The following is a 25,922-nucleotide window of genomic DNA, read 5'->3' on the forward strand; positions in this document are numbered from 1 at the left end:
GACAGAATGGAGCCCAGGAGCGTACCGCATCAATATGGCGGCTTGGCCTTCAGCAGGGGTGCGCTGGCGACTCCATGGACAAAGGCTAACCTTTCCAACTATTGTACATGCCTCCCCCAGGGGACACCGACAGGCCACAGGAGAGACCGGCCAGAGACGAGACAGACAGACATGCCAAAGGGGAGACAGACAGACAGACAGTCCAGAGAGGAAACAGGCCAGAGGGGATACAGACAGACAGATCAGAGGAGAGACAGACTGAGGGACAGGCCAGAGGGGAGACAGACAGACATGCCAGAAAAGAGATGGACAGACAGCCCAGAGGGAGACAGAGAGCCCAGAGGGGAGACAGACATGCCAAAGGGGAGACAGACAGACAGACAGCCCAGAGAAGAAACAGGTCAGAGTGAATACAGACAGACAGATCAGCGGAGAGACAGACAGAGGGACAGGCCAGAGGGGAGACAGACAGACAGATGGAGAGAGGAAATGCTGCACTTCACTTTGCACCTTTTGCAAAATTTAACTAAAAATGGATGATGGAGTTAAATGTCAAACACGAACCGTGAAACTTTCCGAGGAAAGCAAAGGAGAAAATCTTTGCGACCTTGGGCCGGGCAAAGAATTTTTAGATCCAACCCTGAAAGCATGATCCATAACAGAGAAAATACACAAATCAGACTTTACCAAGATGAAAACCTTGTGCTCTGGGCAAGACACGGTTAGAGAAAGAAAAGGCAAGCCACGGCCTCGGGGCAAACATCTGCAAACCCCAGGTCCCACCAAAGACTTGCATCTGCCGTGTGTGAGGAAGAGTCAGGAAAGCTCGGCGGTGAGAGACCCACCCCCAGTGAGCCCCAAAAAACCCGAGATGACGTTTCACCAAGAAGACAGCTGCGTGGCCACGAGCACAGGGGAGGCACTCGGCATCACTGTCCTCAGGGACGCCAACGAGAGCCACACACACTAGAACCTCGAACGCTCACAGAGCAGCACGACCACAGTCCCCGTGGCCGCTGGGACGCACAGCCAGCAACTCGAGTTCTCCCTCATCACTGGCGGGAATGCCAAGGGGCGGTTTGGGAATGCCAAGGGGTGAAACCGCTACGGAAAAGAGGTGGTTTCTTATACAAAGTTACTTTCTTAGGAAGTTCAGTTCAATACAGTTACCAAAGGACTCAGCCCTCTCCTTCCTTAATGAGAAATTACAACACGTACTCACCCAGAAATCTGGATGGAACTCTCTGTCCCCAGAACGGAGATAGCCCAACGTCCTTCCACAGGTGAGCGGATTAAGACACAGACAAGGCGGCTTCTCGAACTCTCGCCGACTCTCGGAAACCTACGGTAAATTTGGGGAGCTGCTTCCCTGAGAGTCAGTGACCATCCACACAATGGAATATGACTCAGAAATAAAAATATGGAGTTCCCGATTGGCAGCAACAGACGGGTGACTCTCAGATGCACTCTGTTCCGTAAGCATACATCAGCCCCTTCTAGGGCATTCTCGGGAAGCAGACATCTGGGGGCACAGAGCAGCCAGCTGTGGTCAGGGCATGCAGGGACCGAGAGGGCTGTTCCCAACAGAGCAGCGCAAAGGAGCCTGGGGATGTCACAAGTCTTCTACATCTTCACGGCAAAGTCGAAACGACTGTGCCTTTGTCAGAACTCACCCTTACGTGCAGTAGGAGGTTCATTATATCCTGGGTAACTTTCTGTATTTGAAAGAGAGAAAGAAATACATCCAACTCAGACACCCAAGCTTGGACAAGATAGTACAAAAGGAGAAAATTATAAAGCATTCTGACACAAAAATGTGGACAGAAACACTCACAAAAACGTGCCAACATTTCCTATGTCGTGCTGTATCATAAACACATCATTACGGCATTGGGTTCTTCACGGGAATTCTAAAACATTTCGACAGAAGGAGACTCATTACCGTGGTGCGCAAAAGTAACAGAATGAGAAACAATGCATGTAATCGCCTCAGTAAATACAACAATGGCATTTGATAAAACTCAGTACCGACGCAGGACGGAAGTGCTCAGCCAAGAATGGAAGGTTGCAACCTCTTCACGGTAATCCAGACTTGCAGGACCTGAGAGCCGACCTCAGAAGCCGTTTCCTTACAGTCGGCGGCCAGACGCGGATGTGGCCGGGCTCTCGCCCTGCTTCCTTCGGATCTTGTTCTAGACGTCTGAGAAAGCAAGAAAAACAAAAACAAGCCGAAAAATAAAAATAAAAACATGGAAAGCTGCAATGTAAACATTAGATCGGGAGGGAAGGGACAAAAATCCTCATAATTTGGAAACCATATGATTTCTTTTTTATCAAACGTCTCTGCGGAGATCTAAGCACGCGGCACACACTCACTTGGCCAAGCAAACAACTCCATGACTGCGGCATATTTTTGCGGTTGGACAAGCGTCACCACGGTCACTTTGAGGATATTTTCCGTCACGACGAAAAGAAAGCCAGTACCCGCTGGCAGTCACCCCAACCCATCCCCCACCCCACCCCTGTCCCCGGCAAACATGCACCGACCTGCTGTGTCCCTCAACACAGCCTGTTCCGGACGCCTCGCCGAGTCCGAATCCTGTCCCACGGGCTTTCTGTGCCTGGCGTCTTCCACTCCTCGTCACGCCGAAGCGCGTGCCAGTACTTGACTCCTTTTTTTCTTTTTTAATTGAAGACTCCTCGACACACAAGGCTTCATTTGTTTCAGGTGTACAACACAGCGAGTCAATATTTACATACGTTGTGAACAGTCGGCACAATTAGTGTGCTTCTACCATCTGTCACCACGAACGCTGCTACCGCATGGCTCCCCGCTGAATTCCCCGTGTCGTGTATCACACGCCAGGTCCGCACTTGTTTTATAACTGGAAGGCGGCAGCTCTCGGTCCCCTTCCCCTGCTCTGCCCACCCCCACCCCTCCCTCTGGCAACCTTTGTTCTCTGTGTCTATGAGTCTGTTTCGGTTTTCTTTGTTCACCTTGTTTTGTTTTTTAGACTCTACGTGTAAGTGAAGTCATATGTTGTTTGTCTTTCTCTGACTGGCTTACTCACTCGGCATAATGCCCTCGAGCTCCCACGTATGTCCTAGTGAATGACAAGACGTCGCTGTTTTTTATGGCTGAGTAATATTCCGCTGGGGATGTGTACCACATCTTCTCTATCCGTTCACGTATTGATGGACGTTTAGGTGCGTCCGTGTCCTGGTGATAGTCAATAATGCTGCAAGGACTATATAGAGGTGACTTGTCTTTTTGAATTAGTGTTTTCATTTTCTGCAGATAAATACTGAGAAGCAAAATTCCGCTTGATTTGCATTTCCCTGATGATGAGTGATATGGAGCATCTTTTCATGTGCCTCTTGGCCATCTGGATGTCTTCTTTGGGGAAAAAAAAACCACGCAAGCAAAAAGAGAGCAGGGCGAAGTATTTAAAGCGTAGAAAGAAAAAACATTAGCCTAGAATCCTGTGCGGGGAGATTGCCCTTCAGCCATGAGGGAGAATAAAGACTTCCGGACAAAGAGACAATCGAGAGAACTTGCTGGAAGTAGAACGACCTTGCATGAAACACTGGGGAAGAAGTTCTTTGCAGAGGAGGAAAGTGATTCAGACCATATGCCTAGATTGAAATCACGAAAGAGAGCTTTGGAGAAGGAACAAATGAAGGTAAAATAACATTTTTTTTTTACTTTCCTTAATCCTACCTGATTTAAAAAATAACTATTTGTTCAAAGAAAGGATAGCTCCAATGCGCTGTGCCATCACTCCGTCTGGGTGTTGAGGCGACAATGATTTGGTGAGGAATGGGAGGGGAGAGGCGGGAATATTCCATTAGAAGTTACCTGAACTGACCGTGAAGTGCTTTAGTGTTACTGAGAATAGACCGGGACTCCTCGTAAATGTCTATTGCAAACTTGAGGGCAACCACTCAAAGCTTAAAAAAGCAGCGTAACTACCACACCGAGAAAGGAGAGGAAAGAGAATCATATAAAATGCTTGATTGAAAGTGTAGAGAGCGGGGGGAGGGGAGGGCAGCAAGCAACAGTGTCAAGTGCAGCTGACGAAAGCAGTTACCAGCATGGTAGACACTGACCCAGCCACGTCACGAATCACGTCAGCTGAAATGGTGCATATACACCAGTGAAAAGAGAGACTTTCAGAATCAAAAAGACCCCATCAACCATCGGCTTGTCTGTAAGAAACTGACTCTAAATATAAAGACACAGGTTTATATTTTTAAATATAAAAACGACAAGTAAACGATGGAAAAAGATCTCGCATGCATACACTACTCAGAATAAACCTGAAGAATCCATTAATTTAAAAACAAAGCAGGCTTCCGAACAAGGAGAATATCAGGGATTCAAAAGGGGCGTTACCTAATGATGAAGGATCGGCCCCAAAAGACATAACCATGTGTGCATCTAACCACAAAGTTTCAAACTATGTGAAGCAAAAACTGATGGAGTTGATACAAGAAACACACACTTCCACTGTTACATTGGGAGACGTCAACAGCCCTCCGCCAAGGAACGGACAGATCTGTCAGTCAGACCCTCGGTAGGGTAGGTAAGGATAGGGTTGAACGGAGCAGTTCGGTCCACCAAGTGGTCTCACCGACATTTACAGGACAGGTCACCCGACAACAACAGAAAACACGTTCTGTTAAATCTCACACAAAGCATTCACCAAGCTCGAGTCCCACACTGGGCCATGAAACACACTCTAAGAAATTTAAAAGAATGAAATCATATAAAATATGCTCACAGACCATCATGGAATCAAATTAGAAGCCAATAACAGAAAGGAAGCTGAAAAAGACCTCAAAATATTTGGAGGTTAAATAACGTTTTTTGGAACACTTGAGTTATCTTCTTCATTGAAGAAGTCTCCAGAGAAACTTTAAAATATCTTGAACTAAATGAAAATAACAACTTATCAAACTGTGTGGGATATAATGAAAGCAGTGCATAGAAGGGAATGTATAGCATTGACTGCATGCATTAAAAAAGAAAAAATCTAAAATCAATAAGCTTCCACCAAAAGAAGCTGAAGAGTGGAGAACAATATAGACCTAAAGCTGGGAAAAGAAAATAAGTAATAATATTTGGAGCAGATATTGATGACATTGTAAATTGAAAATCAATAGAAAAAGTCAATGAAATTTTTAAAAAACTGCTTCTTTGAAAAGATCATTAAAACTCATAAAATATTAGGCTAAAAAGGTGAAAAAGAGAAGACACAACTTACTAATACCAATAATGAAAGATGAGACATCCCTCCTGATTCCACAGACATAAAAGGACAGTAAAGACATATGATGAATAACTCTACGCCCACAAATTTGATAACATGGAAGAAATGGACCAGTTCCTTAAAAGAAAACAGCCACCAAAACTCACACAAGGGAAAACACACAATCCGAGTCTAAATCTAGGAAAGAAGTTGAGTCAATAATTTAAAACATTCCCAAAAAAAAGCACCGGGCCCACAGGGTTTCACTGGTGAATCCAACCAAACATATTACCAAGAAATAATACCATTCGTCTCCAACTTCCTCCAGGAAATAGAAGCAGAAGGACTATTTCCTATCTCATTCTACGCAACTACCTTTGCATAAATGCTAAAACCAGATAAAGGCATCACAAGAGAGGAAAACCACAGACCAATAATCATCATGAAGAAAGATGCAAAAATCCTCACCAAGATATTAGTAAATTGTATCCAATAAGGTATAAAAAGAAATCTAGGCTTCCATGAGGCGCCTGGGTGGCTCAGTGGGTTAAGCATCTGCCTTCGGCTCAGGTCATGATCCCGGGTCCTGGAATGGAGTCCCGCATCGGGCTCTCTGCTCAGCGGGAAGCCTGCTTCCCCCCACCCACCCCCCGCCTTCCTCTCTGCCCACTTGTGATCTCTCTCTGTGTCGAATAAATAAATGAAATCTTTTAAAAATAAAAGGAATATATGCTTCCATCAAGTAGGACTGTTTCCAGCTATACGGTGAGTTAATGGACGCCTTCACATCAGTGGGTTAGAGAGGAAAGATCACACGGACATACCATAGACACAGAAAATGCTTTTGACAAAATTCATATTCCAAAATACCATGGATGCGGACAAACCTCTCAGCAGACTAAGAATCGGAGGGAATTTTCTCAACTTGATAAAGAACATCTATAAAACACTTATATCTGGTACCATACTTAATGTTGAAAAACTAGATGTTCAACCCCTAAGGTCAGGAACTAGACAAATATGTTCCCTCGCAGCACTCCTATTAACATTGTACTAGAAGTAGTAACTAATGCAGTAAGACAAGAAAGAAACCCATCGGAGAAGGCCACATGCTGCATCATTCCGACTATAGGATATTCTGTAAACGGCAAAACTACATAGACAGTTCAAAAAAAATCAGTGGTTGCCAGGAGCTGGGAATAGGGGAAGCATGGGATTTTTAGGGCCGGGGAAGGCATCCATAGTAGTCTGTACCAGCAGACATGCAACGCCATACATTGGTCCAAACCCATGGAATGTACAATATAGAGCGAGCCTTTGCACAAACCGTGGGCTTTGGCTGCCGTGCAGTGTTGATAATAGTTCACCAGTTGTGACAATCTAGCACCCTAATGCTGGATGATGAACCAGGAACTCTCTGTGCTATTGGCTCCATTTTTCTGTAAGGCTAAAGCTGTTCTAAAAACTAAAGTCTAATGATTTTTTTAAAAGAGAAACATGTAGGACACGTAAGACAATGCAGTTATTTTGGGAGTGCACTGTGCAAGGGAAGGACTGACATCAAGATGGCCCCGTTGCTACAAAGTCAATGCACACTTTGATCACAATTCCAATCAAACCTCAACGGCATGGTTTGTGGAAGCTGAGATGCTCACCCTGGAATTCATCTGGACAAGCAAAGGCTCAGAACTCACTAAGGAAACACGGGAGTACAAAACAGAGGACAGGAGGTGTCCCACCAAAGGGCAGAGCACTTAAAGGGGGCGGATATCAGCACAGGGACAGAAAAATGAGGCTGTGAAACAGGACCGCGGAAACATTCCCACGTACCAGGGGAAAGCTGATTTTAACAGAGTGACATTAAAATCCGCAGGCAGAGGCCCATCTCCTACCCTCCCGGGGACGAGTGCCCCACTCGGAACCTCAGTCTCCGAGAGCAGAGCGAGAGGACCTGTCTCCGAATGTCCTGCTTCTAGCCCGAGACTCGGAAAATGTCCAGAGGAAGACAGCGACACCCGAGGCTTGAAACTATTTCTGTCCTTTTCCATATACAACGCCCAAAAACCATCCCGTCAATATCGGCCAAGCACACAGCAAGGCAAAGCACAAATCGGTAGGGAACAAATGAATTATTCTGTAAATGTCGCTGGAGGGAGTGTTCATGTACAGAAAATAAAATTTGAACCCTGATGGAGCCTGCAGAGTTCGAGGTTGGGGGCTTGGCTAAGACATCTTACAGCCCTAGTTCGCTGTTTCTGTAAGTTCAGATCACACGTTCTCAGCTGATCCAGCTGGCAGCTACAGCTGGAACGTGTGTGCTCGGCGTGAGTCTCGGGACGCCTGGCCATGGGCTGCGGACCCACTGGGCCAGCGGTGACGGTGGCTCTGCAGTGTTCCAAACTGAGAGCTGCCGTGGCATCAACGTCCCCGTAAAGGCCACAAGATCTCCAGCCACGGTGCATGGAAACTGCGGCACATGTACTTGACGTGTGGGAGACAGTCTACTCTAAGAGGCCACATTCCAGAATCTCGTGTCCTCCTCTGGGTAGGGTTGGCTTGTATCAGCAGCCCTCCAGGCTGCGTTCTGCAGAGACCGTGGAGTACAGACCAGAAATCCACGGCCTGCTGTCTCCACCCCGTGAGGCTCTGGCACGGGCAGTAAGCGGTCGATGGCACTAAGGGAAGGGCCCCGCCTCCCCCCACCTCACCCGACACGCACAAACGCACCTCGGTCAGACACCCAGCCTCCTTCTCTGTGGCAGAAAGAAAGCTCCAAAGCTTCTAAAAGAAAATAGGGGAGCTTATAAGATTTCTTTTTTTTTTTTTATGAGATTTCTTGACACTCACGCGTATGTATGTGCACGTTCTCTCTCTCTCTCTCTCTCTCACACACACACACACACACACACACACACACACACACACTAACCCACAAACTAGAAAGGAAGAGAATTGTGCTCATCAGAAAAACAGCACAAAGGTAAGCCACAGCGCAGACGGGAGGCAATTTCAGCTCACATAACGGAGCAGGTACCAGGATTTGGACTACATGAGGATACACACAGGCACGGCACAGAACAGAAAACATGAATTCGAGGACCCCGGGGAAATGGAACCAAGGGGAGGTACAAATAGCATTTGTCTTAAGGAATCAGCTCACACAGTGACGGCAGGTCTGAAGCCCACGGGGTACATCTGGCATCCAGCAGGCTGGGAACCGAGGCCGGGGTTGACGGCCTTTCTTCTCTGGGAAACCTCAGCGTTTCTTCGCATGTCCTTCACTGATTGGTTGTGGCTCACCCAAGCTGTCCAGGGTAATCGCCTTTACTTAAAGTCTGCTGATTGTAGGTGTCAACCGCGTGTACCAAGTACCACCGCAGCAACCACCGCCAGGCAGGGGAGCTAACTAAGTAAGCACCTGGTTACCATGGCCTAGCCGGTCGACACACGAACACCAGCCATCACAGCCCTCAAATGTGTTAGGATGCCCACAGCGGCTGACTATCAGGGAAGGGCACGTCATACCCCGCACCACACCCCATCAGCGTGGCCCTCTAGCCACGTCACGTGCTGTTGAGGGTGTGCAGGGGTCAGACCCGGCGTTCACCACAGCTGCACAGAAGTGGGGCCTCGGGCAGCTCCCGAGTGACCAGACGCTGTGGTTTATCCCTTCGGCCCTCGAGCAGGATGGCTATGTTGGCATCTGGCCACTGGCATCTCTCGGCTACATGAGCTCAGGGGAGACATGTAGCCTCCGTGGGCCCCGACCGCCCCATCTGAACCACGGGGACAATACAGCCCCATATTGGCATCCTAGGTTGCCGTGGAGACGGACAAGCCGGTGTGTGGAGTACGTGTAAAGGGACCCTGGCACCCGGGAGTGAGGGCGCGGGACAGGTCGGCAGACGGGCGCACACCTCACAACGCAGCCGCTTTGTTTCTAGATGCTTCCACCCCTGCACTCGGCCCGCAAACTCACAGCAAAGAGGTCAGCGCTGCCAGGGCAACGGCGTGGACAACAGCCCAGAACCCAGCAGAGCAGGACCGGAGGAAGAAGGCCCGGTCCGTGCTACGGCCCGAAGGTCAGTGGGCTCCCCGGTAGATTCTGAAAAAAATCATAGAATATGGAGATTCCATTCCCGTGGAATTTGAAGCACACAATTTGATACGATTTATGTACAAATACGTGCATAGTAAAAGAACGAATGGGCTGCCTGGGAACTCGGCGGGGGCCGCTTGGGGCGGGGGGGGCCGCTGGCTTCCTGAGGGAACGACTAAGGGGCTTCCCATGTAACTGTGATTTTCTCTTCCAAAAACAAAGTACCTGAAGCCAATATTGAAAAATGTTAACTGCTGAATACAGAGGCATTGAGTGAATTTCTCCCTACTTCTCTGGGGTAGGGGTTGGCCAGCCTTTCCTATAAATGCCTAAGCTCATGGCTGTGGCTGTGTTCTCATAAAATAAATAAATAAAAATAAAATTCTTTATTTACAAAATCACCAACCAGCCAGATCTGCAGACCCCTAGTGCAGATGATTCAAATTTTGCAAGGTTCTGCTTTGTTTTTTTAACTCCCTTCAGCCTGTTCTTTGCTCCGTGGCAAACTGCAATGACAAAGGGGCCTGGGAGAAGGAGGCCGCCGCCCAGCCCTGGACACCAGGCAGAGGGACACGCAGCAGAGAGCAGCCACCGACCCACCCCCTCGCCCTCCCGAGCCATTCTCCCCACCAGGGGCCAGACCCACCGCCTCCAGGACTCTCCACGTGCCCTTGGGCGCTCTCTGCCTTGACCTGCAATGTTTCCACATTCTTCGCTTGGAGCCTGATAGAGCTTTCCTTTTTTTCCCTACAAAGTCCTCAAAGCAGAAGCTGCAAATTCGAGCTCCAGATCTTGGAAACAGAGGACCACGTGTATCTGGGCGGTCCGGGGGCCCCTGTTTCATCCCCAGGCTGCAGACCCAGCACTGTGTTGCTCCTCACCGGAGGGACTCCCCGTGGTGCTACTCACCTCCAGACCCTGCTCAGCCAACATTTGGAAGGTCCCAAGTGGTCCCCAAGAGCCCCCCAGCAAAGCCATCGGCTCCCGGAGAACAGAAGTGGGGTCTGGCTGCGGCACGCACCCCTCCCGTTCCCACGGCAGGAGACGGTGATCATTTGCCGCAGGGATGGGTCAGCTGCGCTCCTGGAAGCCCACGCGTCACGGGCCTAGAACCCCATCGGCTCCCGGGAAACTCTCCCAGAGCAAACACGAGCCTGCGGCCGGAGAACGAGAGACCCGGAGAAGGAAGAAGGTGCAAAGAGTTGCGTGCGACCCCTGTGTCCTCAATCCCAGACCGTGAGCTGCAGCCCTGACCACCTGTTCCTTCCACGTGACCCCCCGTGCGGCTGGCCACCGAGGGCTGGGAACCCTAAGAGACAGGAAGGCGGGAGCAGAGCCTTTCCCAGAGGACGGGGAAGCAAACTTCGGTTTGGCTCCAGGTCAGGCGGGCAGTGGGCTCAGAACCGCTCCCGCCACGTCCTATTCAGAGCAGCCTCACTGCTGAGTTGGAAGGGCAGGAGGGAATGCGGTCCTTCCCGAGGCAGGAGCGGACAGGCGGGGCGGGGGACATCGGCGGCTCCTAGGCCTGAGGATTCCTGTCGGGTCGGAGCTGAGATGGGGAAGGAGGCAGCGTGTCGATGACAGAGACACCCAAACGCAGTGACAAGCAGTGCAGGGTGAGGCCTCAGAGCACAGAGAATCTTAACCCAGGGAAGGCCGTGGGCCCGTCACGCAACAGACGTACGGACAGTGAAACCCGACATCACGCGTCTCTGGAACAAATATTTACTTGTTTGGGCTCTGGCTTTGGGTCCAGTCCATCGCTAAGTGATGCCACATGAGTGGACCAACAGCAGCCCAGAGGCTGGCGCGTGGGGAGCAGGAGGGCCCGTCCCCTCGGGTCCAGGGTCTTGAGCACCTCTGACCCAGCCCTGGCTCGTGGGGCGGCCGCACCTCCAATGCGCAGAAGGACGCGGACAGGTAAGGAACGTCCCCGAGCTTTGGGGCTCCCTGCGGACTGGCAGGGACCCTCCCTGCATGCGTGGAGGGGTGTCAGAGGGTCCCAAGGAGAAAGTGAGTGTGTGCCAAGAGGCTTCCAACCAGGCCGGACACGGTGCACGGTGCAGGAAACCCCCAGGCCAACCCGTGCTCGTGTCTGCCCTGACGACGGGCAGGACCCGGCGGAGACTCACCCTCACCGTTCATGGGAAGGAGATGGAGAGGCGGCGGCAGGAAGGGCCCTTCTGAGCACTGCAGCGTCTGAGGGGCCCTGAAGCTTGGGGCTTCAACACATCACTCCTTGTAGTCCTGGCCACGGCTCTCAGAGCTGTACACAGCATTCCCTGGACGACAGGATCACGATGACCCAGAGTCCCCCGGGCCTATTGGGAGCACAGCCTAGTTATTTCCAGTAGGAAATTGGCCCAGGTCAAACATGACTGAATGTTTTGTTTTTTCAAAGTAAAAACAAACAAAAATACCAAGTTTGGAGGAATCTTCTCGGGGTTTAGAAATTGGTTTGAGAGTCTGTTAAAATACTTATCAAGGACTGTTTGCAGGTGGAGAACAGCCCACGCAGCCCACGCAGCCCCCACTGTGAGCAAGGCAGGCGGCCAGCAGCGTGAAGAGCGGCGTGTAGAATGGAGCGGCGGCCATTCCTGAGCAAGCCGCACCTGCAGCTGTATGGCTCCCAAGGAGGCTTCACCATGGACAGGCACTCCAGAGAGCCAGGCAGTGTCCTCACAGGCTCCCAGCGTGGGCTCTCAAGGGTAGGGGTGGCTTCGGATCCACTGGCTTCTCCACTATGAGCACGTGAGCCTCATGCGACAGACAGCCAACAGGGGGACATGCACACCTGCCCTTTTCTTCCCCTGGCTATTTTCTAACAAGTCTTTTCCCAGACCTCCTGCCTCCTTTCCAGCATCACATTCAACGTGAAGGACAAAGCTCTTGTCTGGAGAAGACCACGTGAGGAGCTCTCCTGGCGTGGACAGGGAGAGAATGGCTCCTCGAGATAAAGCTGTTAATTACCGCAGTGCTTCTGGGCGTCCACCGGGCTGGCCGCGGAGCTTGGAGGAGCCCCTCAGCTCCGCAGGCTTGGCAGGAGGCCCCGGGCACCAGCAGAGACAGGCAGCTTCTCAAATGGAATCATTCGTCGGCATTCCCCGGACAGCGGGAACAGACCCCAGGCCCATCCTCCGAGCCCCAGGATCAGCAGTCCAGGGTGGCCCCAGAGTCTGCATTTCTAGCAAGTTCCTGGGTGCTATTTGGAAGCATGGTCTGGAAAAGGGGAAGACACCTGCGCAGTGGAGCTCCTGGTCACTGTGGGCCTTACAGGCAGGGGTGGGCAGGTCCCTGCGTGATGGTGGACTGTCCACATGCCCCTGGGCGGGTTGCCGCCCAAGCCCCTTCTCCTCAACAGCCCAAGGATCACATCCGCGCCTACCCTGCAAAACCATGAGGACGGAATCAGGAAAACAGGGTTTCTGGGGTCAGTTCTGTGTGGATCAGCGGTCACCTGATGCCCCAGTCCCACTCACCACCCCACAGCTCCCACTGACCCTCCCAGATGCCCCCTGGAAGCTTCTCTCCAGACTGTCTCCCAAAAAGCCAGGCACCTCACCTGCACTCACGTTCCCCAACGACAGGCTCCCCTGTCGGGGCTCAGCTTTTAGTGTCCAGGCTGCATACCTGCGCCCAGGAGCCCCTGGTACCCTTTTACTCAGCGGAGTGCAGACTCCAGTGTGCTGTCCTTGCTGCCCAGCAACTGGAGGTCATGGGAGGTATGGAAACCAGCAAAGGGGACCGGCCTGCTGGAGGAGACTCTGCAGGAGCAGAAGGAAATGTGCCTGATGCACCTGGGAACAGGCAGCGGGACCTGATGACGGGGAAGGGAGCGGACACATGCGCCTCGTACTTGTGTGTGTACCTGCCGTGTGTCTGTGTGTCTGTGTGTCAGTGTGTCTGTGTGCCTGTGTGCTCTCGCCGTGTGTCTGTCAGTGTGTGCACCTGCCGTGTGTCTCTGTGTGTCTGCGTGTGCACCTGCCGTGTGTCTGTGTGTGCACGTGCAGCTGCCCATCCATGCATCAGGTGCGCCCAGTGTGTACTTGTGTCCACCTACAGCGCCAGTGTGTGTGCACTGACCTTGTGCCACCGCGCACACCCGCTGCACACTGGTGGCTGGCCACTTTGGAGCTTGGATCTCATCGAACCCTCACAAGCCGCAGGCGTAGGCAACATTTCCACCCATTTGTAGGCAAGCTCGTGGAGGCTCGGGAGACGAAATGGGTGCAGAGTGGGCACAGAGAAGTTGGGGCCAGACCACAAGACCAAGTGTGTGTGCCACCCGAGCACTGCCCCCCTCCTGTGCCCTGTCCTGCAGATGTGATTCTCTGAAATCCTTGGTCCACATCCCCACCCTTGCTCCCAGACAAAGCCTCACCCCAGAATCCTGACTCCCTGCTCCTAGGTCCGAGGACTCAGAGGGGACCTGGCCCCTCCTCTGAGAGCCGTGAGTCTCAGTGTCCAGAGCCCCAAGAGCACCCTCCGCCTCACCAAACACCTACTTCCCTGAGACCCCATCTGGAATGGGTTGAACGTGGCCCCTAAAAAGATGTCCACACCCTCATTCCCAGAACCTGTGAATATGACTTTATTTGGGAAACGGGAATTTGCAAATGGACTAAGTCCGAGACCGTCCAGGTGGGGCCCTGAATCCAACGGCAAGTGTTCTCATAAGAAACAGAAAAGAAGACGCAGACTCGGGAGAGGCACGTGACCACAGAGGCAGAGCCTGGGGCCCCCGGCAGCCGGCAGAGGCAGGGACGTTCCCGCCCAGGACCTCAGAGGGAGCGCGGCCCTGCTGATACCAGGACTTCCGACTTCAGGCCCCCGAAGCTGGGAGGGAATCGGGGTCTGTCATTTTCAACACCTTCCATCTGTGGCAGCCACAGGACACGAACACACCTTCCGGCCGTGACAACTCCCCTTGCAGTCCACGACTCAGCCTGGGCCCCCCTGGGAAAACGCAGGCCCTTCACCAGCTCAACAGGTAACTTGTAAAGCAGCAGCCCAGGGGCTGCAGGGGCCCAGGGAAGGGTCATCTTGGTCTGCTAGGGTGGAAGGGATGGGCGGCGGGTCTTTAGAGACAGGGTGACGTGCGTCAGGCTGCCCAGCGGGGACCCACTGGTGCTCCGCGGGGAATCTCCCAGCACAGGCTGTTCCGGCCAATCCCCCAGACTCGGCGGGGCTCAGACAGCCCAGCCCAGGACAGTGCTCTCTGGCTCTGGAGGCCTCTTGAGGGTCTCACGTCGCTGTGCTACCCCCTCCTCAGGGCCTCTGTGAAGAATGAGACACAGATGGTCCCGGGCGCTCGGAACATTCCGCCCCGCGACAACAGAAGTGCGGCCGTGCCGCTGTGCGACCAGACCGGTTTAGCGCCTGGCGACGGGCGCCTCCTGCCGTCCAAGTACGCCACCGGCCCACCCAGTGCCCGCGTCCCTCTGTCCCCCGCCCCCCTCCACCGGATCTGCTCGTCTCCCCCGGGGCCGCACCCGCACACGGCCGCTGCTGAGTCAGGGGACGGGCAGACGGATGGTCCCTCCACCGCAAGGGCTCCGGAGGACATACTTAAATGAAACAAATCCTTCTATCCGAAGTAAAACCTCAGAAACATTTTTAATAAATGGGCATTAACGTCTCTCCTGGCAATGGAAATCGTGAATCTCTTAGCAAAGTTTCAGCAATAATTCAAGCACATTTTCCTACCTCGTGTGGCAACGCTCCTTGGTGGATTCCCCTGGAATAATCGGCCCATTCCAGTTGTTAGGACGTGGTCTTTAAACCTGAGTTATTCCTGAACATCTTGGAAAATAGGGGTTCTTCATCTCAGCAATTATGAAATACTGCAGACCTTGTTTGCTGCCGGGGAGAAAGATTTATCGTCAGAGATAATGGCAAGACTGCGGCCCGTGCTCCCCGAGACCCTTCTCTCGAGTTTTTCATCATTTCGTAAGTAACATTTGGGGAGGATTTTAACTACTGAGTGGCGGGGGAGAGCACACTGCCCAGCGCCCCTGTCAGGAAAGGGAGTGATTGAGGGGGCACGGCCGGGCTCCGCGGGAGGAGAGAGCACGGGATTTATGGTCCAAGTGGGGCCTGGGGCTCCCCCCGGGTCGCGCACTCATTCTCACCTCTGTGCCGGGGTCCACTGCAGGGGCTGCAGACGGGAGACAGGAGGACCTCCCCGGGCGTCCAGCCAGGAGGCCACCGCCCCCCCGGGGAGATAGGGTGCTCGGTGGGCGTGGCTGGAGGGCACAGGGCTGGGGGCCGGGAGCTCAGTGAACAGCCTGTGGTTGTGCCGACGGGGTGATGGGCCCTAGGCGTGCACAGACCAGGGTCAGCGGGAACATACCCTTTGTTCACACCCGGGGACTGGCCAGGGCTGCAGAGCTCTGAGGTAGGAGGGTCACGTGGTGGGCTGAATACTGTGCCCAAAGTTCCTGTCTACCCAGAAGCTCAGGATGTGATTTTATTGGGGAACAGGGTTTCTCTGATGTTAATTCAGGTAAGGATCTCAGGATGAGAACACCCTGGATGAAGATGGGCCCAAATTCCAGTGGCTGGTGTCCTTGTAAAAGTCAGAGGAGGGACACACACCAAGGGAGAAGCCGGGTGAAGACGGGGGCAGAGAGCAGAGGGATGTGGCCACGAGCCCGGGGCCGGCCGGGAGCTGGAAGCGGCAGGAAGGACACCCTCGCCTCCACCCGGAGCCTCAGATGAGCACGGCCCTGCCCACACCTTGACTTAGACCTCTGGCTCCAGACTGGGACAGGGCAGATTCTGCTATTTTAAGCCCTCTGGTTTGTGGCGCTCTGTTAGGGCCACGACAGAAAACTAACACTCCCACCTCCCAGCGGGCAGCCCTCGGTGGGGAGGGTGTCTCGGCCGTTCCGGGGTCCGGTATCGCACAGATGCCCGGGGTGGGAGCCACCCCTGGGCGTCTCCCGGGGCTCCGGCTCAGCCCCGACACCCACCTGCTGCACGTCCCCATCGCTGCCCTGCAGCCCCTGACATGACCCAGGGGTCCCCCATCAGCTCTGAGCTCCCCAGGCCCCTGCTGGCACGGGTGGCCAAGGTCCTGACCCCCACATTCACTCGGGGCTCAGTGCCCAGTACAAATACTTTTGGGAAGCTCTGATGTTGGGCTGGGGGCAGGCGAGCATCTTTTCTTCCCTCCAGCAAAGCCCCTCCGAGTCTCCACGTGGGCCCCAGAGGCTGGGGGGACCACCAGCCCGTGCCACACCAGCATCCACCGGCAAGCTGGGACAGTGGGAGCCGCAGGGAGCCGCAGGGAGCCGGGTGCCGGAAACGGGCTGTTCACACCTGCTCTGCCACATCTCCCTGGAGGGCACCGGGCACACCCCTTTCCTCCTTGTGACTCTGTCTCCCGCGTGAGCTGGTGATCACAGATAGTCTGGCCTCCTACCGTCTTCAGTGAGAAGTGAGTCTCTAGCTATCCGTCGATTCCATGAATCTCCCACCGAAGGAGCACTCAGGCTCCTAGGGCAGGCGGTGGTGGGCAGGTATTTCACGTTCACAACGTCACTGTGCCCCGTGTGGACACTCCACTGTCAGGCACCTCGCTATATGACATGCAGCCCTGGAGGCCAGTCCCGCCCCTGCAGAGAGCCCCTGGGGCCTGGCCTGCCTCCCCTCCTCCCCTCCCGAGCAGCCCCCACGGGACCTTCACGGAGCCCCTCCGGGCAGTTCTCCTGCAGCAAACCCCTTCCCCGGGCCTGCCTCCGAGACTCATCCGAAGCCACGGGGGCTCTTGGGGTCAACACAGAAACGTGTCCCTGGCAGCACAGACATCCGGGCGAATACACAAGGGGGGGGGACTTGTGGCCCAGGGGAGGTGTCCTACCGACGAGGACCCCAGGCCCCGAGGAGGCGAGGAGGGGTGCTTCGCCTCTAATCGTAATAAACGAGCCTGAGAGCTCTGCGGTGAGGGAGAAAGGGCGACCTCTCCCAGCAGGAGCGCGGCCGCCGTGGTCCTGAGCCCCCCGTGCTGTAACAGCGGTTCTGGGTGACGTCTCTCAAATGTCTCCTGCGCCCCGCTCTGGGGTGGGCTCTGGATGAGGGTCGGCACAGAGACACAGAGACACATGTCCTTCACCCCCGTCCCGGCTTGCTGCAAGCCTGCGGCCCGCTCGAGACCCGGCCGGAGAAGCTTCAGGCGTTCCCGCCGACGGCGGCTCCAGGCGCCCCGGGCCCGGCCGGGTGATGTGAGCGGGCTTCCTCCGTGCACCCCCTGGTCACGGCTCGCCTGAGAGCCTCCGGAGGATGCCGAGTGCCCCACGCTCCCTCCTTGTCTCGCCGCCCGAAGCCGGACGTGGGAGGAAAGGGAAGGACAGTGCTGCCCATCCCCCTCCCGCGGCCGACGCCCGCCTCCCTGCCCTCCGCCTCCCTCCGCGCCACCCGAAACAGCTGTCCCTCATGCACCCCTGCCGCCCACCCGTTCTCCAGCGGGCCTGCGCTACCCCGTGCGAGCCTCCGGCTGAAACACGCAGAGCCCTGGCAAGACCACACGTGACCAGTGTGTGTCGCGGAGCCAGGAGACCCGTCCGTCTGCGGGATGTCGGTCTCCCCCAGGAGGGACCCCCAGCAGACGGGGCTGTGCCGCTCGGCCCTGCCTCCCAGCATCTGACATGACCACCTCCCAGAGTCCGCTCCAGGCACAGGAGGGCTCCCGAGTCCCGAACCAACCTACAAAACAATGTCTACACCCCGCTCTGGGGCTTCTAAGGAAGGGGGTTCCAAGCCTCCTGCGAGGCCCCCACGTGCTCCAAACAGGTGCCCACAAGAACAGGCCGCCTTGCAGACATCCACGGGGCAGGCAGGGGAAAGGTGTGAGCCCTTGGCACTGGGTTGGTAAAGCGTGGGAGGCGGCTGAAGAGTCTGGGTCCAGGTGTGAACTTGCGACCCTGCAGAGGAGCCGCGAACTCTCCCCGTTATCATCAAGACTCCGGGCAACCACTGGAAGGCAGGATGCCGCGGTCCACAGTGGTGTCCTGGAGAGCCGGCTGCCCGGCGAAGACCAGCACACAATTCAGAGTCAAGACAGGGACAGGGATGCGGGACCGAGACGTGGACATGTTCTTGGAGCCTCATGTCCTCCTTGGTGAGGACGGATCGCGACAGCGCTTTGAACACCGCTGAGGTCATCAGGCTTTGAATAATGTCAAGCTGCCGCTAGAAAAACCTATTTAACTTGCTCAAGTGTGCCTTGGTCACCGTGACAAACCCTTTCCTGGTTGTCTTAATACAGGCTGGAGCAAACGAGCCCTGTTTGTGGTCGTTTGTGACGGCAGGGGGAAGACGGTGGGTCCCCCTCCTCGTCCTCCTCGTAGACATTAACCAGAAGCACAAAGGAAAAGAAGGACCACATCTGCCGCCCGAGGCTGCGTCGGAGGACGGCCGCGGTTGCACGTAAGGTCAAGGACATACGGAAAGGGGCCAGGAAGGTCTGTCCAAGAGGGCAGGTGTCGGGGAAAGCCAAAAACCACGGGGTAGACTCAGCGGCCGTGAGACAGCAGCCTCTGTGGGCGGACAGACAGACAGCGAGGCAGATGCAACGACCGAGGGAACCCGGGGCCAAGACGAGCCACAGGGGACTGGATGCCCACGGGGGCCCGGAGCCGGAGGGGGAAATCGCAGCCATGACAAAGAGGCCAAGGACACCCAGCCTGCACTGTCGGCGTCTCCGCAGAGGACAACAGGACTCACAGAACAGAAAAAACCTGTAAAATCACCCGCGAGCCGTTTTCCCAAGTTGAAGGGACTCATGTCTGCAAATTGAAAGGTGCATGTCTTGGGGGGAAAAAGCTGGCAAAGGTGGTCGTTAAATTGCTGGGTTTTAAAAGAAACAGAGAATCTTTTGGCATCCGAAGGGGGGGACGGACTCAAGTCCTGGGAGAAGGGAAACCGCCGGACCGGCCTCCATGTCTGAATGAATCTCCAGGGATTCATGTCTCCAAGGGCCTCCCCGAGGAGACGGCACCCCCAGAGTTTCACAGCCAATCTGCCTTTTACAAAGATGAAAGACAAATACGCTTTGAACATTCAAAATCTAGAGGAATATCTCTAAAACGAGCCCATCCGGGAGAAACCATCCGAACGCAGCCTGGGCAGCGCGAGAGCCGGCGCACAAGTGTCGCCGGAGAACAGGCCGGCGCGCGGATACGGTTCACCACACAAGGAGGCTGATACCAAGGACGCGTCTCAGTTAGGAATATCGCCATTAACGGCCAGAGCCCCGAGAAGGGCTTTACCCATCGGAGGCCAGGAGGAGAAGGACAAGGACGTGTGGGAAGTGGCGTCGGGACAGATGTCCTCTTCTGTCTTAACCTGAGACGACATGTATCTACGTCTGGTTAGTCGGTGACTATAGGCGCATGTTAAAGGAGGAAGAGAAACACTGGGACTGAAAGAAAGAAAGAAAGGGAGGGAGGGAGGAAAAGAAAGAAAACACGAAACAAAATCAGGAGCCGCGGAGTCGAGACGTGCCGCAGTGGTTCGTCGTGCGGGGTCGATGAAGGGCTGAGAAGAACTCACAAAGTCAGAGCAACGGGGTAACCGCAAAACAAACTTCCGGTCCCTCCAAACGGTAAAAACATACAGAGAAAACAGCAGAAAGAACAGAGAGAACCCAGAGACAGAGAAGTCCTGAGGCACAGTCAAAAGTGGAAACCACGACGCTAACGAGCGTCTGACACACACGCACGACCCCGAGGGGCGGCACCGGAGCGTCCCAGCTACGGGCTGACCCCCAGGACTATTCAACAGCAAAGCGACACAGACGGCCTCAAAATAGGAACGTATGAGACAAATGCATTTAGAAAGAAACTGCAGGGGCAGCGATCAATACCAGACGTCGCTTATTTGGGGACACAAGCTGTCACAGCCAACAAAACACTGCTCTGTGGTGAGGAAGAGCACCAGGGTGTGTGTCAGCTGCGGAGGTCAGCACGTCCCCCTGTGTGCCAGGAGCTCGGAGGAGACCACAAGAAGCCCGGGACACGACGGTAGGAAACCGTCACGCATCTCCCCCAGCCCACGACGGCTCAAGGCGGAAACGTGAGTCAGAACTCGGACGCAGAAGGACAGAAGGAACACGGCCCGCAGGGCTCCAGGGAGCCGTGAAAACATAGGGCAGTCCGCAGGTGGAGGTCCCACGGCCTCGTCACCGTAACTAATTTAAAACCCAGGATCCATCCGAGAAAACAGGTTTGATTACGTAAAACACTCTCAGAGTCGTCAAGAAAAATTCAGATAAACGAAATCAAAAGACCAACTGCACACGGAGGAAGGGTTTGCGACCCGCGGCATAGACACGGTGCTCCTTCTTTGCCGAGGGAGAATTCCTGGGGCACCTGGGGGCCTCCGGCGACTGGGTGTCTGCCTTCAGCTCGGGCCATGACCTCGGGGTCCTGGGATCGAGTCCTGCTTGCATCGGGCTCCCTGTTCAGAGGTGGGTCTGCTTCTCACACCACAGCGGACTCCTGCTGGACCCTGCAGTCCACGAGCAGCACGAGCAGTCCACGAGAAGCAGCAGATAATCCCAAGAAGGGTGCTAATCGGGGCAAAGCCTCCCCGAGGGAGAGCGCCTGTGGGATTGACCCTCTGACCGGCGATTTCACTCTCAGGGATTTACACTGCAGGAATCTGGGGCCATGCATTAAACGACACCCCTACTCCTAGCATCGCTGTGATGTCAGGATTGGAAATCCCAGTAGAGCCATTGACAACGGGCTGGCGTCTGTTCCTCCCGTTCACCGGATGGAGGATCTGGCATCTGCTAGGAACAATGAAGCGGTTCCCCTTCCAAGACCCCTGGCAAGTCCACAAAGCAAAGCGGGGTGCGCCGTATGCTACCGTCAGTGTGAGAAGCACACGGGTGTGTAGAAATTTAGAAGAACCATGTACGGTTAAGCTTGCTGGTGCACCATTAACTTTCTAAGACACATAAGCAGCAGCAAGTGTGGTTCTCTCTGGGGAGCTCTGGGGACAGGACTGGTCCGGAGGGTTGCCCCACTCTGTATGCACCGTCCGCGTCTCCGTGAATAGCCTCATCACCAACAGTACGTTGTAGCAGTCCAGGGTCACTCAGAGAAGGAGAACTGATAGATATGGAGGGGCAGGGACGGGGGCAGGGACGTGTCCATGGCAGTGAGGGTGGACTCGTCCCTGGGATCTGAGCTCGCACAGCCGTGGGAGCTCACGCCTCGGGGCGGGCAGTGGAGGGCGGGCGGCTGGGGAGGGGAGAGTCATCTCGAGTTCTGGAGGAGGGACGGAAGCCACGTGCATCTGGTTGCCTCTGACCTTGGCCGCACGGCTGTCCTCAGAAGCCGGGCCCTTCGTCACGGACATGGACACACACCGGCCCAGGAGGGGGGGGGGTAGGAGGAGGCCCCGGGAACCGGCGCCATCGGAGGCCTGAGTCAGGCCAGCCGCTCGGTACAGCCGCGTGGGAGCCGGTCTCCTCGTGCGGCTCACGTGACACCCGTCCTGGGGCCGCTCTGGCCGGAAGCCGCAGGGAGGGCCTTCAGGGAAGTGTAGTTCACCTCGCCAAGGTGACACATCCTGAACCGCCGCACTCTGAGAAAGAAGACTCAGAGTGCGGCGGTTCAGGATGTGTCACCGTGGTGGTGTTTTACATCCACTTCAGAACTCCTGAGAAATGAGTCTTACTCCTGGCCAGAGTTCAAGAACATCGATGCCGTCATAGGTTACTGGCGACAGCGCGAACTGGCTCAGGCGTAGAACAGAATAGGGACGCGAAGTCGAGAGTCACGGGACCCTCGTCCCACTTCTGGGGATTGGACGAGAAGCCGTCATAATCTGAAACTGGCCAGGGGCCGGCGGAGGCTTCTAACAACTTTCTAACCACAAACAATGAAAAGCAAACTCAGTAACCAAACAGTCACCTGACGTGTGTGGTCGTGTTGTTCTTAAGGACGCATGTTTAAGTCTCGCGCGCCCTAGCAAGTGGAAAACACTTGCCAGGGGAAGGGAAATGAAGCAGGATACGAGGTACACGAGACGGGGGGCCGGGGGCGCCCCTACCCTCTGGGAAAGCTGGCCGATGGCCCTGGCAGCTCCCCGAATATCCAAACATCAGACCTTTTCCAGAAAGCAGGTGCCTGCGGCTGCCTCTCCCCAGTCCCTTCTCTCCGCGATCAGCTTCCCGCACGTGGTGGAGAGAGACTACACCCAGCACCCCGGCAAGGCGACTGTGCCTGTCGTCAGCCCCGAAGAAACCAAGGTTCAGCCGGTTGCAGCCACCGGCCAGAGCGCGAGGGCCTTACGTGGCCAGCCACGCCGAGTTGCAGCCCTGCACGGAGCGCCACAGCACGCGCCGTCTCCACGGTCCTCCCGCATGTCCGAAACAGGGCAAGTGGGCGCCTGCTGACCGCTCCTCTCCAATTAATCTAGTTTTCATCCGACTCCAGGTTGGGGGTTGCGGGGTTTCTGTTCCACTCCTGTGTCCGTTTGTATTACACAGACACGATTTCCAAACTGATTTAAGAGCCTTGCACCCGGGGGCTGGGTCCCAGCAGGTTGGCTGTGCCTCCAGCTTGGCTCCTAAGTGATTCCGATTTATTTTAGAACAGAACTGAAGATGGAGAAGAAGCTTCTGGTGGAGCATGTGGAGACGGGGCGTGCCAGCACGGGAGGACTGGCCGTCTAGCAGGGAGGAGCGCGGCAGCCCGGCCTTCTGTCCCCCACGGGAACCACGGCCAGAGCCTGCCGGGAGCAAGCGGCAGACACAGTGCCACCATCATGCAGCCACAGCCCGCCCTGCCCCCCTCCTTCCTTCCGCAGCGGAGAGCGAGGGGCTCGTCTGGTTGGTGAGACTCCATGGCACAGACTGGGCGGGATGGCAGCTGACGTTCAAAACCGGCGCAGGTCCCTCCTGACACCCACGCCCCTCGGCACAGCGCACGGCTGCGCTCCTGTCTCTGCACCTCCAGATCTGGGCTGGGCTTCGGCGAGCCTGGACTGGGGCTTCGGGGAGAAGGAGAGAGACAGCATCCCTGCTGATGGGAGGTGTGTGCTCCTGGGTCCCCAGCAGCAATGCCACCCAACCCTGGAGAGTCCCCCTTGATCCCACAGAAAACGATCCGTCCCATTCACTTGTGTCCGGGATTCTACTTCAAGGAAATAATGGAGAAATGCATCAAGAGTAATATTTGGGTGTCCCCTGCAGCCTTACGACCATGGAAAACCCCAATGGGCTGGTTGGTGACTAGACCAGGCACGTCCGAGGCTACAGCAGCGGGAGGCGTAGCGGCCGGTCCTGACCCGCACGCGCCCTGGGCCCCATCTGTGGGAAGGCCTTCAGAGCCAGGGAGCCGGGCGGTCACTCATCCTGCTACAACCCGGCCCAGCCCCCATCCTGCGGCAGGCCCTGCCGGGGAGCTGAGAGCGGGAGCCGCCGGGACAAGAGAGGGCGTCTTTCTCTCTCAGAACGCTGCGGGGAGGCAGAGTCCGGGAGTCCCCCGGGAGGGAGGGGCGTGCAGGCTGGCCCCAAGGAGGTGGGGTCCCCTCTCCTGTCCCTCCACCTCCCACCCGCTCCCCGAGTCCACGGACCCCTGCAGCTGGCCCCTCCCCCACCACCGGGTCCCCGTCACACTCTCCCCTGCTTCTTCTCCGACTCCGGTCCTGGGGCAGCTGTCAGGCCCCACCACAGCCCTCTCCGTGGCCTCAGCGGGCCAGTCCCGCTTGTGTCTCCTCCACCAGAGCCCCCACTCCTCAGCTCTGTCCTCGGCTCTGTCCCCGCTACCCACAGATGTGCCCACACAGCCCTTCCTCTCCCCACTGGCCTCCTGCCCACCGTTGTGATTGTGATGTTTCACAGGCCATTGTGGCCAGACTCAGGTGCCCAGAGGTCGGTCAAAGCCCGGTCCAGGCGCATCCGCGAAGGGATTCTGCAGGTGTCATCAGCATTTGACTTTGCGGAAAGCAGGTGGAGGTCCCCCGAGGAGGAGGGGGCTCCCTCTGCCTGCCCACGGCCTGCAGGACCCCAGACCACATCAGCTCTTCCCTGGGTCTGCAGGCTGGTCTGCGGGTTCCAGACGTGCCAGCCCCCACGGTCACGCGGCCCCGTTCCGTAAGATCATCTCAGTGTTTGTGTGCGTGTGTGTGCGTGTGTGCGTGCGTGTCTGTGTGTGTGTTCCTGTAGGCATGCACAGGCATCTCCCATGGGTCCCAGCTCCCTAGGGAACCCCGACAGATGCACCTCCCACCCCCTGCCATCAGCCCCTTCCCCCGGACTCACCCTGAGGTCACCGCACCCGCGGGCCACTCTCTGGCCTCATTTTGCGGGATCTCAGCCTGCTGCCCCTGGGTCCTCCCGGGTCGGCCCTCCCTCAGACGCATCCTTCTACCCCTCAGAAAGGGTCCTCTCCGCCTGTCTGACCTTGAATGGCTTCCTTTGACCTTCCCCTCAGCGCTGTGGTTCAAGCATGAGGCTTCTACCTCCGTGTGCTTCCTCCAGGGAGACGCGTGAGGAACCAACGGACACGAGCCCTCGTGACTCTCGGGGGCTCACTCGTGGGCTCAGGACAGCTGCACAGACAAGGAACAACGCTGCCTCAGACACAAGGAGACCAACACAGGTGATTGACCCGCCCGGGCCCGCAGTTTCTCAGCAGGCCCCCGGGCCTCAGAGTCCTCTGGAGCCTCGCCTGGTCACAGATGCCTGGACACCAAGCTTCCCAGCCCCCTCCCCAGACCTGAGCTGCCCCCGAGTGCTATGCCCTTGGTTCTCCCGCCCGGCTCACACACAGGCCCCCAAAGCATCACCCCCTCCCGGGACCCAGGCCAGCACTCCACACTGTCCACCGCAGCCCCCACGGTCACCACATCGGCCCCATCCCCCCCAAGCTGCTGCATGGCCTGCCCCAGTCCCTGGTCCTGAGCTGGGCCCTGCAGGCCTGTGGGACCAAGGCCGGGATATGCAAGGAACCGTGCCAGGCACACGGCTGTCCCTGCCGGAGACTGTGGTCGTCCGACGGTTTTACTCTTCAAACACAGGATGGTACAAAGCACTTTCACCTTAGTTTGAAATTCCTACTTTCAAGTCCTACCTTGAAAAAGTTTTCATTATCAGACTGAATTCAAGATTTGCTGGGGAAAAAAGTGATTGTATCTTCCTTCTGGGATTTTGCTTTTAAACCAATCAATAAATCGTTTCTGATGGCTTTAACACGGATTAACCAGCTAAATAAGTCAGGTCAGGCTTTATTTAGCTTCTTGGAGGCGAGAGATTTTCAACACTGAAGTTTGGGAAAGTAACGGACGTCGGCCGCCATGCGGGGCTGGGGTCTCCACAAGGCCCAGGGTGGCCGGTGGCTCCGATGCTGCCATCCCCACAGACCCCGTCCCCACGCAGCCGTGAAGCCCGAGCCAGGGGTCACTACCCACCCACGTCGGGACGGCCGTGCTCCTGGGAGTCTGTCTTTACAGGCCTCGGCCCAGCCCCCCAGCGGACAGCAAGGCAGGGGAGGGAGGGGAAGCCAAGGCAGGCCTGTCAGAGCCGGACGGCGGGAGGCTGTGCCGGGCAAGCT

General features: G+C 55.9%; 4 long non-coding RNA genes across 4 annotated transcripts; 1 reads left to right on the forward strand and 3 right to left on the reverse strand.

Moving 5' to 3' along the window:
• Nucleotides 1-1,393: 1,393 nt before the first annotated feature.
• On the reverse strand, nt 1,394-2,144 carry LOC116592615. Its single transcript, XR_004286538.1, has 3 exons — nt 2,029-2,144; nt 1,835-1,910; nt 1,394-1,715 (listed from the first exon to the last, which is right to left on the reverse strand). It is a non-coding gene; the product is annotated as an uncharacterized LOC116592615 (long non-coding RNA).
• Nucleotides 2,145-9,301: 7,157 nt separating this feature from the next.
• LOC116592617 lies at nt 9,302-12,298 on the reverse strand. The gene is made up of 4 exons (XR_004286540.1): nt 11,964-12,298; nt 11,484-11,633; nt 10,261-10,505; nt 9,302-9,357 (listed from the first exon to the last, which is right to left on the reverse strand). It is a non-coding gene; the product is annotated as an uncharacterized LOC116592617 (long non-coding RNA).
• Nucleotides 12,299-12,437: 139 nt separating this feature from the next.
• LOC116592616 lies at nt 12,438-15,690 on the reverse strand. Its single transcript, XR_004286539.1, has 4 exons — nt 15,483-15,690; nt 15,058-15,210; nt 12,914-13,148; nt 12,438-12,737 (listed from the first exon to the last, which is right to left on the reverse strand). It is a non-coding gene; the product is annotated as an uncharacterized LOC116592616 (long non-coding RNA).
• On the forward strand, nt 14,726-25,547 carry LOC116592614. The gene is made up of 4 exons (XR_004286537.1): nt 14,726-15,300; nt 22,960-23,400; nt 24,212-24,463; nt 24,804-25,547. It is a non-coding gene; the product is annotated as an uncharacterized LOC116592614 (long non-coding RNA).
• The last annotated feature ends 375 nt before the right edge of the window (nt 25,548-25,922 follow it).

The sequence above is a fragment of the Mustela erminea genome, chromosome 6, assembly GCF_009829155.1.
Source record: "Mustela erminea isolate mMusErm1 chromosome 6, mMusErm1.Pri, whole genome shotgun sequence".
In the NCBI taxonomy this organism is placed as follows: domain Eukaryota; kingdom Metazoa; phylum Chordata; class Mammalia; order Carnivora; family Mustelidae; genus Mustela; species Mustela erminea.